This window comes from Etheostoma cragini, chromosome 24, assembly GCF_013103735.1.
Source record: "Etheostoma cragini isolate CJK2018 chromosome 24, CSU_Ecrag_1.0, whole genome shotgun sequence".
NCBI lineage: Eukaryota > Metazoa > Chordata > Actinopteri > Perciformes > Percidae > Etheostoma > Etheostoma cragini.
The window spans coordinates 4,259,890-4,276,390 of record NC_048430.1 but is presented as its reverse complement, the minus strand read 5'-3'; the positions used below and the strand labels follow the sequence as shown (position 1 = coordinate 4,276,390).

The following is a 16,501-nucleotide window of genomic DNA, read 5'->3' as shown; positions in this document are numbered from 1 at the left end:
TCTAACACATTGTGCATTAGGTTCTCCTTCACTCACAAAATATGATTAGTAGGCTGTCCCAGTCGCTGACTGCTTAATTACAGGAGCTGCTGCCTTCCTAAATCAGACAGTAATTTCACACAGATTGCAAGAGTACAATGCATGAAAGGCGGTGCGAAATATCCACTGCACCTTTCATGAAAACCTGGTCCTGAGTTACATCATTATAACAATTTTATGATCATTTTTTATGAATTTGTGTTTCACTACTGTAAGGTAGCATTTGTGATATTAAGTTGATAATAATGCAAATTTGCGGCATTTTCTTTCACCATTGTTAAACTAGACTGGATCAACAGAAGTCCGTTTTCAGAATAAATCCTGAAGTGCCACATGTCAGGCTTTGCCCTTAACCTTCCGCTCTCTCTGTTGCCATTCTCAAAATCCCTTCTCTCAGGGAAACAACAACAACCATCGAGTCAGCAAGCTACACGCGGAAATTTGCAACTCATCAAGGAAATTTTGATCGTGCAAAAAGGCAGGCCTGCTTGGATATTTTGGTAAATGATTGTAAAGAATATGTTTATGGCATTTACTATGAAAATTTAATTTAAAATAGCTCATCTATTGTGCTTTCCTTAATTTAATATTTTTGTGGCATTTTTTTCACAAGGAGACTATTTTGCAGAACCACTGTTGCAGCCTATTGAACATAGCGCCATCTGAGAGAATTTAAAAGAAAAGCAAACCGCCCAGAGCATTTTTTGCTCTTATCCTACAGTGTACGTGTGGTGTAGCCAGACCTAACCGCACAGCATTGTGAAGATTGGTCTGGCATTGCGAGAATATAGCTAAACTAACAAGCAGAAAGGTCAGGGTGGTGACTTGGTGAGTTCACTTAGTGTCTGGTTTATATGCAAAAGGTTTATGCAATAAGGTTTTGCTTTGCAAATTAATTACTGCCTGAAAAGTGTTACCTTCATAGAATTAAGCAGCAATAGGATAGTGAGAGAATGCTCGCTAACTAGCTCCCTTGTTGCTACAACAGTTGGTGTGGCAATTAATAAAGCATGGACGTCTCTGCTCTGGGAATTATCTGCAGGACAGGAATACATTCATGACCAATCAGGTGGCTTGGATGACAGTACCTGTTGCATTAATTAGAGAGAGGCCCATTGACAGCCGAGTCCAGAACCATATGTTAGATGAATGTGTGTACCAGATATGTGTGGTGAAAATTGCCGCCTACACCTTATATCTAAACCCTGACTACATCGCAGGATACAGTGTCTCTTCTTGCAGACTCAGTTCCCCTTGCTATCCATTTTTGATTGCTGCTCTGCCTGTCAGTCATCCGATTCGGAGGGAAACAGTCACAGCTATACTATCCGTTCTCAAGGCAGTTTGACTTGACAGACTCTCTCTGAAGGCCTGCTGGAGCAGCTCAGCTCACCGAAGCAGCGGAATCATCAGGGTATGTCAGGTAAAGACGAGGAGAGTTACTCTGCCTGATGAATTAACATGTGGCATTTCCAGTTTTCAACTACGTTAGCGACTCTAAAGGCGGATGGATGTTGGGCCCACCACATTGGTAATGAAAAATTATTGGATGGATTAGTGGTGTGTTAGTGAAATATCTCAACAACTATTTCCTGGATTGTCATAACATTTGGTGCAGATATCCATGATACCCATGGGATGAATCCCAATGATCCTGACTTTTCATGCAATGCCACCAATAGGTGACAGCTTTCACCTATCTAGTAAAATATCTCAAAATCTATAAAATGAATTGGCACTAAAACCAGTCATGAATCCCAATGACTTTGGTGATTCCGTGACTTTCCATCATTCTGTTTTGGACACTGGGAGACCAGATGCTTTGTCATTTATGCTTTAATTTAAGTCCAATTCCATTCTGATTGTAGCCATCCAGATAGTGATTGTGTCCAGTAATACTTAGTTTAAGTATTGCACAAAATAAATCATGCTTTGCCAACATTTGAAAACCAGTGCAACTGTCTAAGTAAAAGCATGTTTTGTGTTTAATTTTCCCAGTCAGGAGCAGGTTGATTTTAAATGGCATGGACATGTCTCAGTGTCTTATGGGTAATAGAGACATGGTAAAGGATGGGATGAAACACACACACGTATCCACATACCAGACAATACACTTAAAATCTGTCTATCACTGCCCACGCACAAAGTGTTGCTGTGTTACCATTTCTTATTCCCTTTATATCTCTCTCTTCTCTCTCTTCGGCTTCCAAGTGCTGGGTGCGGGGAGTCATTTGCTAATTGGTTTTGTAGAGGAAACGTATTCGCTCGCCTCTTTCTCCTCAATACCTCAGGGCTTTCTTCCTCTTACATGATTCCCCTGTCTCTTGCTCCTGCCAACTCAGCCAAGCATTCACCAAGGCTTGTTATTCTTCTGGGCAGTGTAAATCTGTGAAGCTACAGGAGCTTTATAAACCATTCCCCCAGACCTGGAATCCATAAAGTGTTTAACGGAGGGACTCTGTTGCCTTACGCTTGTCTTACACAGAAAATAAATGATATGACTTTGATAACCTTTTGCTACTAAAAGGCTCAATAAGTGAACGTTAGGACACAACCACTTGGGAAGATTGGGGTGGGATATCTTCACATCACAGCTTTTTACAAAGAATTTCTGCAAGTTTCTTAAGACTGGCAACATGGGGAGGATTGTTGGTCTTTCTCTAGGTTTGGTCTTTAAAATAATTAGTTTAGGAGAGTTTGTATCACACGGAGCCTGCTGAGAAAGAAACTAAACCGTGCACACAGAATACAACTCTGTTCCCTCGGTTTAATAAACTGTGTACACAGATTCATAATCCGTGCTCTCGGTTTTATAAACTAATCGAAACTGTTAATTTAAATAAGGTAGAGTCTCCAAAATTACTTTTAAAAGTAAGTGCTGTAGTACAGCTAGGAGGAGACAAGTTATACAGTAATTGAGGTAAGTTTGGAGATACTACCTTCTTTAATCATTTAATTAATAGATATTTTTGTGTTGTAGTTTAAAGACGGTCCCTAAGCACCGTCGGCTCCTACAAGAGACCAGTGTTATTTCTCCAGTTCGGAGGATGGTTTGTTGTGATAAAGAAGAGTTTGTAGCTCATTGGTAACCTTATGACATTAGGAAAGATGCGTCATTTGTGATTTAATATAATTTTGCTATAGATTAATTTACCCCAGAAGTTTGAATCTGTGAATATCTTTCTTACTTTTCCTCACGTAAATCCATTTATCCTTTTGTTTGTTAAACCATACACGGTTTAGTTTTTTTGTTTTCTCAGCTTACCCCAGGGGGGCTCCGTAGTATAAGGCATTAACAGGTGCAGTGGGAACAAAATTAAATCCAATAAATCGCCCCTAGCGAGAACTGATTTTATTTTGTACGTGGTGCTGCATGATCCAGTTTGTTTTTGTATTAGACAAAGAAAAAGCATACAATAAGGACATACATTTTCTGCTATTCAAATTAAAGACAACAAATCAGTTTTTTTTTTTTTTAAGAGATTTGTCACAGACTGCAATTGCTGGGTCATACATCTTCGTGGCAGTCATTATATATCATATCTGGAAATTGCAACGTCCCTGGGCACATCGTTCCTTCTCTTTGTCTCGTTGATTATCAGTAAAACGGCAAAAATGTAACCAGGGGCGATTTGGCAGCAGAGATTTATTTATTTTTTTACATATTTTTTAAAAGTTATTCTGTGTTAACTGTGCATTGGAACATCAGTCTGGACCATCATGGTGAATTATGTACCTAGAAAGACATAAACAATTCTAAGAAAACTTAGCCTACTTTTATTCTGAGCCACAGGGCCATTACCACAAAGGTGATGCGGTATTAGAAATGAAATGGTATTATGCAAATATTGAATAAATGTTAATTTGTTATCTGTGGAAAAGTAGACATTTCCAAAATGAAGTATCAATAAAAATTGAAATTAGAGATTTATTTTCAGAAAATAGCTCTTGTTTAGTTTTTTCTGAATGATTTAGGCTTTTCTGGGTTCAGTTTCATAATGCTGTGATTATAATAATAATAATATAATGCTGTTGAAACAACAAAAATGGTCACTATGAGGCCATAAATGCAGGCATGAATGTAATTGGGCTCTTAGGAGCAGTATTTAGTCACATCCATTTTCTACAATGCCCAGACTCATAGGTAGGCTACCACAGTATGCAGAAACAGGGAAGGTGATAAAATTGCCCCTGGTTGTAACTATACTGCTGAAAGGTATTTAAAAGTTATTCTTTGTCTGGTGTTTTAAGCAAACAAACAGTGTCAGGCACTGGCAAGGCACCAAAATGGGCATAGGTAGCAGCACACATGAACTGCTAACTGTAACATGTGTCCAACATGTTCACACATGTAAAGTCGACAAAGTCAGTCCATGCAGCTTATCGAAGACAATGAATCCAAAGTAATAATTACTGAAACTGTAGATACTCTTCGATGGTGGGTTTATTATCCGTTTCAATTAAAGCCTCCTTTCTTGCCACATCTTTGCCACAATTAGCAAAATCGAAATGAATAAAACAATTAGCTTCCCAGCAAGTCAGTCAATCGATCAGTGAGCCAATTATTTCTTCATCTTGCTTTTCTAGACTTTCCTTTACTTTATACCCCAAAATGTCGTGAAATTAAGTCTATCAAATTTAAAAAGTACAATCATGTTTATCACCTTGGACAGTTTGTGATTATATTATACTAGAGGGAGAAAAAACATGATGTTTCTAGCTTTTTGTGGTAGATCACTCACTTCCTGGGAGGATAAGGATTAGAAGATTGTGCTCTCAACTTTCTATTTGTCAGTTCCTTTCATCCAAGAAGTGGCCCTACCAATATTATTATGATAAAAATGGAGTTTGCGTGCTGAAGAGAGACTCAAAAACACCCACTATTTTTTTGCTTATATAATTGTGTCAAGTACAAACCTACCAAAATGTTGTACCATCAGCAGTGGAAAAGGCAGCAAGGAGCAGACACACTGTCACCCTCTTGACAAGTTCACAGATAAACTCAAGTTTCACCCGTGTGAGTGCCACTGTCTTGTTGGTCCCTGTGTGACAGAGAAGTTGTCGTGTCCTCAGGGTTATGTGTGCATCTTAGAGCAGAGATGAAACTCCATAGGCAGTGTTGTGTCTCATGTCAATCTGAGCTTTATTTACACCCTAAGCTCCTTTGACTTTTGGGACTTTGCTGCTGTCTCACTGCTCATCACATCTCTCCTATCCAGAGAGAAGCTACTGTATGCAAGTGTGCATTTCTGACTTTATTGTTAAAAAAAAGTCCCAAATGTTTATCTAGCATTAATTGTGCATTTAATGTGAATAATGAATTGACTATAAAAGGGGAAAACATTAAATACAACATACGTTCGAATATACAAAGTTATATGGTTGTGGGTCATATGGATGGGTTTCTACCAAAGAATAACAGATAATTTCAGTGGAGTGCCCTTAAATAAAAAAAAAGAAATAGTGTAGTCATAGTGTTGCCTCTTACTGCATCTCCATGCCAATGTGTGATGGGAGAACAATTTAACTGACGTACAGAGACACTGCCTTTGTCCATACCTTACCTACCCAGTTCTGAGAATGTGGGCCAGAATACGTGCTTCGACAGCCATTCCTGCCAGCCCTTCAGCTATCATTATGGGCAACCATTGGCCACGGCTCTGGCTATTTAAAGCACCCATAGCAATAGTTCATCACATGTATCTGTAAAACGTCATTGCAGTGATCTGTCCTAATTATTAAAGGTCAGAATATTTATAGAGCTTGTATTGAAAGAGACACAATTGAGTTGGAAATGAAACAAACTTTAACACCTTGGGCCCTATTTTAACAATCTAAGCACACAACGTGAAGCACATGGTGCAGGTTGTTTGGCGACATACAGACACTTTACGAACAGATAGCCCTATCATTGTAATTAGAACATGTCTGAGTTTATTTGAAAAGCTTGTGTCAGTGAGCTAGTATGTTGCTAATCCCCACAGTAGGCTTGAAACGCTGACAGTTTGGGTCTAACCAGAAGTGCAATAGCAGTAAGTGCAGGATATACAATGGTTCCGTAAGTGTAGGACATGGATATGTACTGAATAAATATAGAAATTAATAATATTATAAACAGAATTTTTCAGATGGGTTTGTCCTATGAATATAAGAATATAGGAACAATGGATACGGGTTTTGCTGTCATCTTAAGCTCTTAAACCCCTTGAAGCATCTCTGCAGCAACTACAACAACAGTCGGGAACTCTGCTCACATCGACCGTGGAAGCTTCTCCCCAGCAGCGGAGATATCACCACTGTCGGCTGAAGACAAGATCCCATTACCTTCCTCGTCCATCTCCTCATTTCCTCCCTTCTCTTCTCAGAGGGGGTGAGTGGAGATAGACAGGAACAGATGGTACAGCCTCACCAGATCTGTGGGTGTGGCTTTCCGGCTAGCTGTCCTATAGGCGAACTCACAGAGATGCTCGGCTTGAACAAAGTAATCCCAGCGTTGTTTATGCTGGCCATTGATATGATCGGGCCCTGAGCAGAGGATGCAAGTTATCTTTTTCTTGTCCCACTCTAAACGCTGATGTTAGCAAGTACTTATTGTGTAAAAAGATCTTTTCTAACCATGGTATTGAGGCCATGTTTTCACAATGCAAGAGTTATCGTGATATGATGAAACACCATAGATCACGCAATTTTAACACCTTAGTTGAACAGTGAGTGTGCAACTGAGACATGTTGGATTAAAGTGCGAAAAGCTGTACATTCAAAATATGTTTTGTTAAATATGTGATGACCTTCTCACTGTGTGCACACTTGTGTCAGTAAAGGTTTAGTATTTAAGAAGATTAGCAAGTAGTTGAGCGGTTGGTCTATTCCTCATATTTAGATTTTAAGTCTGACTGACACATTAGAATGGATATACTGTATGTGAGTCATCTGGATGTAAGGGACCTCTTTGCGTCTGCACACAAAGCTGGTAGCACTTCATGCTAACGGCTTAATACACACACGTTGACTTTGGTTATTGCTTTTGACGGCGGGAATGATTATATGACCATTTTAACATGACATGGTTAGCAACACTTCTTTCTGTTCATTGCACGTTAACAACTTGGATTAGTTTCAGCTTTGAATGCATACAGTTACCAGACAGGTGTTGTATATAGAATGAAAACAACATGGCACACTGCTGTGTAGAGAATGGGAGCAGCTGTGCATTTAATTGAATGCATTATCTCATGATTAAGATTCAGTTGCCTCGCCATCTAAAGACAGCAAATTATTTCCCCTGCCTGAGCCTAAAAGAATGTACAGAAAGTTCTATGGTAGAACTGAAAATTTCTGGAGTGGAGATCATAATAGAGTGGTGTTCAGTTCTTTAGTGATATTTAGTATCTGACTGGATCAGTGTGTAGTGGCCAAATAGATAGTGTGTTAGAGGAAAGAATAACTTTCCTCTCTTTAAGACAGTCCCAGTGTTGGTGTTTCTAGGTTAGCGTTGTGGATAAACAGATTGATTTGAGTAAGCCAAGCTGTCTCTCCCTCCTAATGTGTGTCCCCAGGCCCCTACCAACTGCTGCCTGACTCATTATAAGCACTGTGTTTTTGCCACACTTACCGTCTCATTCTATGTCACTGCCACAAAGCAAAAAGAGAGCATTGCAGGCAGTGTGCCAAAACAATCCTTTTTTTCTTTTTTTTGGGTGGATTAAATTGAAGATTGGTAGCTCCTAGTAACTAATGTGATAATGCAGTATAAAATAGTTCTCTTATATTTTTTCATATGTTTTAGTGTATTTCTACCCCCTTCTGCATTCTCATCTCACTGATGACGTTGCTCTGAAACCTATCTATAGCAGTCTAGTTACATTCGAGAGGCTTGCTTAAGTCTGCAGCAAAAAATTAAAGTAATCAAAAGGATCCCTGAGTGATTGTCGTTGAAGTTCTGTCTAAAGCTGTAATTACCCACGTGCTGCTAATTCTCAAAGTCCTGCAATCCAGCTTTAACTGTTCAGCTGGACCCCAGTCAGACATCAAGTGGTGGAAAAACCCCGGCTAGTACGTTGAATAAATAAGGCTTTTACTGTTCATCCTTTTGTAAAGGAGCACTTAGCAGCTAGGAAATGAACTCTTAACCTAAGCTTGGCTTTAAGCTTAACAGGGTGACATTTTTCTGCAAATGTACTTGCACCCAAACATGTGTGCAATATATCTACACACAATCACACATACTCACACAGCCACTCTCTTCCAGACAATTTAACTCACACAATGCTGAATTAACTAGTAATCCCTGTTTTCCCCTTGGGGCTGTCTTCACTTTACACTTGTCTCTGTGAATTATTGGAAGCAGTGCCTTCTCTTTCCAGGGCTTCATTTATATAGAAGCCTGAAACAAATGCAGCATTCAGCTGCTGCTGACATGTTTGTATTTTTTTTCTGATTTGAAGCTTCAATTATTTAAATTATTTCACCTGACTTGTCCAAAACCAAAACAATGTCTTATGTTAGATGCAACATGCAAAGTAGACTTCTACCTAACAATATTGCAACCTTTGCAACTAACTAGGTATGCCTGAAGTTAAACTAAAGGGGAGTACTGTCAGGGCATGAAAATAGGTTTCCAAACAGTCCTCTTTCTTTACTGGGAAGAGATAAGAGATATGACTGTTCCCGTATCCACTCATTGTAACTTAACACACGGAGTAGAGTAGGTTGTACAGAATGTATAGTAGATAGTAGAATAAATGTAGGAGAATGTGGAGGAGTATGTTCACATGGAACTGAAGTGTCCATGTTGCACGAAGGATGCAAGAACAGGCTTATTATCAATTTGTGCCGGGATCTCAGACATAATGTCAAGTTTTCCTCCACTTCAATGACTCTCCAGTCAATCACGGGGCGAGAGAGCATGAGCCATGCCCAGAGGCGGCACTGTATCTGTGCATCCACAAATACATTTCAAACAGGCCACAGCTCGCCTGCTGTCATGTTGCAAATTGCTTACAACCCTTATCCCCATCTTGGGTTGCTGTCATCCTGCTATTAATCACAACCTTGTGCTAAAGCAATGTAAGCAATTTGTAGATTAAGTTGAAAATGAATGCAGTCCTATATGGCTGCTTTGCATGTAAAAGCCTGGTAATCCATTGTGCTTAGTCTGGGTTTTTTTGTGCAGGGAGTATGCAAAATGATAAGAAACCTCTAGGGATCATTGAGCTTCCAGGGCACTGCTAATTTTGGCAGAGATTTTCATTTCAGTTTTATCATGGTTACAGTACAAGTTAGTTCAGTTAGAATTTAGCAGTCTAAAACCGTGGGGAAAACCTTTCTCTACATGTTACAGACATTTGTCTTGTCCTTTGCTCTAATGTAGTTGTGTTGAGTAGACCATTTCCTTCCTTCCCTCCTTATATGAGTGGGGATGACATGACAGAAACATTTGGCAAGTAACTGTCATACATCTGCTTCAATGATGACATGACCTTTAAAGGACAATTACTTAAATTAATGTGCTTGGGCAGTAAGAAAGGTATGATGAATTATTCTACAAGGCTGTGTGCTTCTATCCATGGCAATGTTTCCAAAATTGGCCAAAATGTCACACTACCAAATGGCCAATTCCCCTGTATAGGAAGGCATGCGAGGAACAATATGGGCTGGACCTCTTAAGCTAGACAATATCAGTGCATACATTTGTACTGGTTTAGTAAGGCCCTAATACATTAGTAATAAACATTAGAGAGTTGGGTGGGAAATTGGACCAATGACATTAAATACATTTTCTTAGACAATAATTAGTCTGTTGTTATTGTCCTGGTAACATGTTGACAGGTTGTCACTGTCTTCATTCTAACATTTTTTATCATCTATCTACAAAGTAACCAATTTTTCATAGTTTAAATATGAATGGCAATAGTACTTTGAAGTGTCACTACCATACCAGAACAACGCGATGTCAATGTGATATTAACGTGTGAGAGGATCCCTGAGATGAAAAAAAACCCTGCACTATACCACTGGTGATCTAATATCATCAGACTGTTAACAGTTGTCTCTCTGTCTCTGCGGGGACCGGGACGGCTGCAGTCCCGTCTTTGAAGACTGCTTGTAGAAACTAATTAGAGCAAACACAGATCTAATTTGCGGTGGCAAGGGTCGTCCACTTTGCACGACTGATCGGATTTTCCAGTCTGTTGGAAACTTTCGCCACACAGAGACAAACCTTATTGCGCGTGGTTTGTTTGCGGTTTGCGGTGACTGCTGTCACATTAGGGCAAAACCTTTGGGATTTAAACCGGAAATGGTAGCAGAAACCACTTTTTATTTATTTTTCCATGAAGCATTTGCATTGAAATTTAAAATATTTTGACACGTAGAAGTACACATAAATTCAAATCAGCAACAGTAAACATGGGTTTTCATGTTCACTCATTGTCCGTGAGCGCCTGCTGGAGCCTTCATGTTTTTTTTCTACCTCAGGCTGAGTTCATTGAAATACATTCATGACTGCTGACAAGTCCCTGTGTGTGGGCTCTGCTTCTCACAGTTTTCATAATGGAAACTGCAGATGGTTGGAATTAGAATGACAATGGCTGATATTATAATCCAAGTGGTCCTTGTTGTTGCAGTTAGAGAAGCATGTTGATGTGCACTCCTGCATGATGTTGGCGCTTGCTCCTGCAAAAAAAACAAATGACCCACTTGACTCAGTGCCCTGCTTATATTATTTTTTTGTCATCTTTTCCAAGCGAGTCTATTCCTGCTTTAGGGACAGCTGCAGCAGAGGCTGTTAACATTTCAAATAGTACGTCTGTGATTAAAATGTCACCCGGTCAAACCTGGTTTGGAACACCCGAGGGTTAGGAATGGTGACACACTCTGCCCTTGCTCAACAGTTACTGTAAAGTTCTGGCCAATAGTACAAGACTGTGGCAGTACTACAGTAGGTAGACTTTAGTCTTTCTAGTTGTAACACTCCCTTCCCACGCAACTGCTCCCCAACTGCTCTCACCAGGTTATTTCTGTTACTCTACATACTGGAGAGTCCTAAGAGAATCACAGATGTGTGTGATTTGATTCCATCACACACAATAGAACGTTTTTGCCTCTACTGAAAGTATTCTTACAAAAGATGATCAGGGAGGGACAGGTACAATTATACATCATCATCATACTGAAATAATTTGCTAACACTTGAGATTACAGCATGCAAATTACTGTGTAATTAAGTGTGTACCTGGTATTGATTAACTACTTAGTGTGAACCTGGAAGGGAAGAAGACAAAAGGTTAGAGAATTATGGCACATCTTGGAAATAAATTACACTGTAAGTATTTTTTTAATTACTGAGTACCTATTGGCAGAGGTAATTGCCCTCTGAGTGCCCTTCTAGTTATAATGTAGTTTAGTTTTTTGCTTGTACCAGTCATGGTCATCTGTTACTCCTGAGTTTTAAATACTGCATTAGATGACACATGGACCACACTTCAACATAAAAAGAACCTTAAATTTAAAGCCATGTCATGAACCGTTTATGGAAAAGATGCAACCATGGTAGGTTGCTTAGTGCATGTTGCAGAGCATACACTGCTGATTGTATTTGATCGACTGCAGCATTTTTTTAATTGTATTTCACAAACCTCTTTAAGGTTGGAAATGTTGATGGAAGATTGAAGGCCAGGGTGCATTCTTTCACTGTATCCACCCCAGCCTGGCTACTGTGTTGCAGATGCCTGGTCTAATCTCTCCACACTACAGCTGTGTGGACCGTAAACCTAATGGCCCTTTTTCAGTGTCATGACCTGCTATGTTGCGTCGTCCGGTATTGGGAGAAGACATGAATAGAACCATACTGATAGAAAAGTGCAGGTTGTTATTTGTGGAAATATTATTCTGTTATTTAAAATGCTGAGACAACCTAGAATTTCCTTCCTTTTTAAGCTAGATTCTGGTATTTATTTCAAAATCCTTAAAACTATCATTAAATGTGTTTTTTTTATTATATTGCATGTTTTTTAAACTGCAGTTCAGAAATATGTCTCCCTGCCATAGTGCAGAGTGTGAAATGCATTGTGTTTAATGGAGAAGAATGCTGTTTTTACCCAGACATTTAAAAAAAAAAATACATTTTAAAGCTGTTATTGCAATACCCCAAGACTGTGATATTTTTTACTGTGGGTTATCATACCGTCAGAATCGTACACCGGCACGTGCCTAGTTATACAATACTTTTCTTTAGTTGTAGTGTCCTTTGTGGCTGTGAAGTTGTACAGTGGTAAACTAGGTAAATGTGTAAAAGGGCACACCTGACCGTCAAGCACCTTCTCCAGCGTGAATAGATTTGGGACAAAGTAATTAAGCACCCAGTGGTATCTTCAAACCTCCTCAAGGTTGGGACACATCCTCTGTCAGGGCCACATACTGGTTCTTTACACAACATGACCCAGTGCGCCGCTGCTGCATAATACATCACCTCCTTGACACCAAACGGGAGAGACACCATTGCAGCTTACATCTTCAGAATCGAGAAAGACAGCTCTTTGAAGCTCCACTGCGTGTTAACTCCACAGAGTGTCAGGAGCGTCACGACCCGACATTGCCTCTGAAAGATATATATATTTATATATATATATATATATATATATATATACAATAAAAAAATAGGATTTTGAATGCACAGCTGCACTTGGAGGGCCAGACTTACTGTCGAGAGATAAATTTGCTGCTGGGATGGAGAGAGGAAAAAAAGAAGTTTATCTTAAATGCAATGTTGTACGCTATGACAGGTAAATAATGATTCGTTGTTATCAGGACGAGGACAAAAAAGGCCCCTGTTTTCTCCCATCCTGGCAATTTAGTGTCCTTGTCATGTGCTACAAAGTGTAGAGTAAGAAAAACAGACCCGCTCTCATTTCCTCGACGGCTGTCACAGGGGGGCAAACAGGAAGCCTGTCCTACAGTATCAAACATATGATGCCGTATGGTAAAGTGAGTGAGTAGTTTTTTTTTAAACCCAAGTTCTGTGCATCAGACTGATTTCTCTAAAACACTATTAAAAGACACAAGATATGGCTAAAGTATTGCACGATTAAGATTAAATTATTTGTATTGAAATGTCATCACTCTCAAATCTGCCACTGAGCGCCAAGCTAACCGCTTCTGCCGCTTCAGTGAAACGATTGACTGAACTTGACAGCAATTATGTGCTCATTTGATTAAAAAAAAACTTTTAATTGATTTTGCTATTGATTCAAGGTCAGCCTTAAATTAGGAGCAGGATTTAAAAAAACAACAGGGTTTATTTCCAGTGCTTCAAATAGCAATCAGGCCGCTTTGTCAATGCTCTTCCTGAGAAAAAAAAGAACACAAACATTTTAGCAGCGTCTTCACCTTCGTAATCAATAATGAAAATGTTGTTTTTCTGTCTAGCAGTTTGAAATGCGAGAGAACATGTAATTAAAACACGATTGAATCCTGTCCGATATTTTGCAGTAAAAACTCTCACTAAATGACAGAGAAAGAAAAGAAGAGAGCAAAAAACATTTTCATTAAGTGACAGAGTAATACCTTTCTCCAACAAAACAAAGCAAAAACTGGCTACAAATTAAATGTTCAAACTAAAAAAAATGTAATTTAATTTGTCATTTTTGTAAATGGATGCTCAAAGCTAAGTGTGTCATAAGGTGTGTTTACAGTGACAAAGAAGGTTTGAACTGTATTAAAAACAATTTATTTCAATAATAATGTTATTTATTTACCATATTTAATTTAGAAAACTTAATTCATCATAGCTCATCATAAATCATCAAAAAATCATCTACCAGAAAGTTGTGCTTGCTTGTAGTTGAAGGGCCAATACAGTGCATTGAGCCAGGTTAACAGTTTTGCCCGACAACGCTGCGTTTTTTCACAAGAGCCCTCTGCTTTAGCACCCATGCTGTGCCTAGGCAACAGAACCATTGAAACGAATTGTCTGTCTGAAGGTGGTCAGATTAAAGTGATTAAAGCATCGTTGGGTCTGAAGACTAAAATCTTAAATAAATCTGGGGATGCGGAGTGTAAAAGAAGTGAGGTTACAAGACCCCTGTAGCTACTCCTTGTCTCTGCTTGAGGCTGGCGGTTCAAGGCTAAATAACATGTCTAGCATAACACACCTGAATCTCCAATTAAACTGCCGGCAAGTTGCATTGTGGGTACTGCAGACCAACGAATACATAGAAAAAGAGCTGATATTTCTGTTTCTTTTGCATGGATGATTATCTTTCTGACCATGAAGACAGCAAGATAAGTCCTTGAATATCTTATTTTGAAGCAACGCCCAACGTCCAGTTGCCTATAAGACACAGATTGTTCAGGACAGAGTGTGGAAGTTTTCTCATTTGATGTGACTTAAAGTCAAGTTTCAAGGAATAATAGACTTGCTCACTTGTCCACTGCCACAACACAGTGGACAACCTTTCTCGAGACTCATTCAGACATGTTTTTCCCGCAGTCAAAACGTTCGAAACTATAAATTCAAAGAGTGAGAACAATCGCGCTAATTAGAACAGATTTTCTGTCCGCTGTGTAGGTACTGAGTGGTGCTTGGCACGTGTCCTTTAAATGCAGGGGATTCAATAGCATTCAGGCAACAAAGCAACTTACCATTAGATCAACTAATAGCTCACACACACAAACACACACAAACACACACACAAACACACACACACTGAAATCAATGACCTGCTGTTGCCTAAACCGGTGCTTGAGTAAGCATACGTGTAAAAATGTAAAGGTAATTAGCAAAAGGCGTTAAGTCGATTTGGGGCTTGGTGAGATTGTTCGTGTGTGCATCTGTGCATATTTGTTTGTAAGTGTGTGTGCACCAGCTCTGTCAAACCACAGCCAAGGGGGGCATTGTCTCTAATATGTGCTGCCCCCAGCAAATGTTATTGCCTGCCCCGGGTATGTATACAGCAGGATAGTCAAAAGGGAGAATTAACACTTTTGGCCAAAAGTATGTGGACCCCTCCCAAAGAAAAGGGACATTACAGCCATAAATGATTGCTGATCTCATTGCGAAACGATTGGCATTAGCTTTTGTTTTGTTTAGAAATAGTAATGCTTTTGTGAGCTTTTTCCTTTTGTATGTGCCTAAATGTTTTGGAAGACCAAAATCTCAGACTTGATCAGTGCATGAAAATACGTTTCTTGGCTTAATTCATTGAAGAAACATAAATGTCTGATTGTGGGAAACAATGGAATGCCACAATTTACTGGATTGATAAAAAAGTTATAATTAGTACATGATTGACTAAGTAATTGTTTTAGAAAAGGGAAATGCTTTGCTGAAGTTTTGTAGGATACAGTACAATGTGGTGGAACAGTAAGGAGCATGGTCGCCTCACAGCAAGAAGGTCCTAGCCTTAATCACTGGTCAGAGCAATACATTTCTGTCAGTTTGCATGTCTCCCCTGTTTTCGTGTGGGTTTCCGCCCACCACCAATACATGCACAGTATGTTAAGTTAAATTCTCCCTCCTTCCAGCCACTTCTAAAACATGAATGTGTTACAATGCAGACATGGATTCTCCTTACATAGTCCTGTGCATACATGTATGTGACAATAAAAGAATAAACTCAACCAGAATAATGGCTCAAAGCATGTGTTCCACCCATGTTAAGATTGCTTAACATGTCCATCCAAAACTGTGAGTACCAAAAATGAGTGATTAGTGTCTGCCGCTGATGTTTGAGAGGAAATGCCCGTTGTTCCCACACATGGTGCTGAAATGCAAAAACTAAAAAGAAAACTATTACCGTGTTCCGAACAAAAACAAAGAAACCCATTATGACAAATTCAGTCTAGAAATGTAGGAAAGAAATACCATCAAATATTGCAATTTTGATCATCTCACTTCACACAGTTTATTATCTTAGCTTTTTTTTCTCTTTTGCATGCGAACATGCATTGTGTGGGTTAAGTAAAGAGAAGAGATCTCTGTGTGAGATAGTGATCTATCTATCTATATCTCCAAACTATTTATAGGCACCTTGTTATCTGTTTGTCTGTCTCTCTCTGCCTTTTCCTTTTGCTCACAATGCTTAAGGTGAGTTCAGCCCTTCACAGCCCAGTGGGCTGGTAACATTTCCTACCCATTAGGATGGCTAGCTACACACACACACACACACACACACACATACACACACACACACACACGCTCACAAAGGCAGAGAAGAAAAGGGAAGGCGAGGCAACCGCCAGGCGGAATGCAGGCAGGCCAGCCAAGGTTTTCCGGTACACGGGTCTCATCCAGCCACACGTCAGCCTCAATTGTGGCTAAGGCCGCCGTGATCAGAGGCTCCCCGACACTCCTCTGTTGCTTCAGCACCCAAAGGCGAAGGAGGGGTAGAGAGCAAGAAATTGGGCGGAGGAGGAGAGTAGTGACGGAGGCGACAAGAAGGCAATGGGTGAATAAGGAAAGAGG

The 16,501-nt window shown here is 39.6% G+C and overlaps 1 long non-coding RNA gene across 1 annotated transcript in view; it reads left to right on the top strand.

Moving 5' to 3' along the window:
* The first annotated feature begins 3,828 nt into the window (after positions 1–3,828).
* LOC117939635 overlaps positions 3,829–16,501 on the top strand; it is a 26,241-nt gene continuing 13,568 nt past the window's right edge. The window contains exons 1-2 of the long non-coding RNA XR_004655636.1: positions 3,829–3,897; positions 16,149–16,155. This is a non-coding gene — a long non-coding RNA (uncharacterized LOC117939635). The remainder of the gene's footprint in view (positions 3,898–16,148; positions 16,156–16,501) is intronic.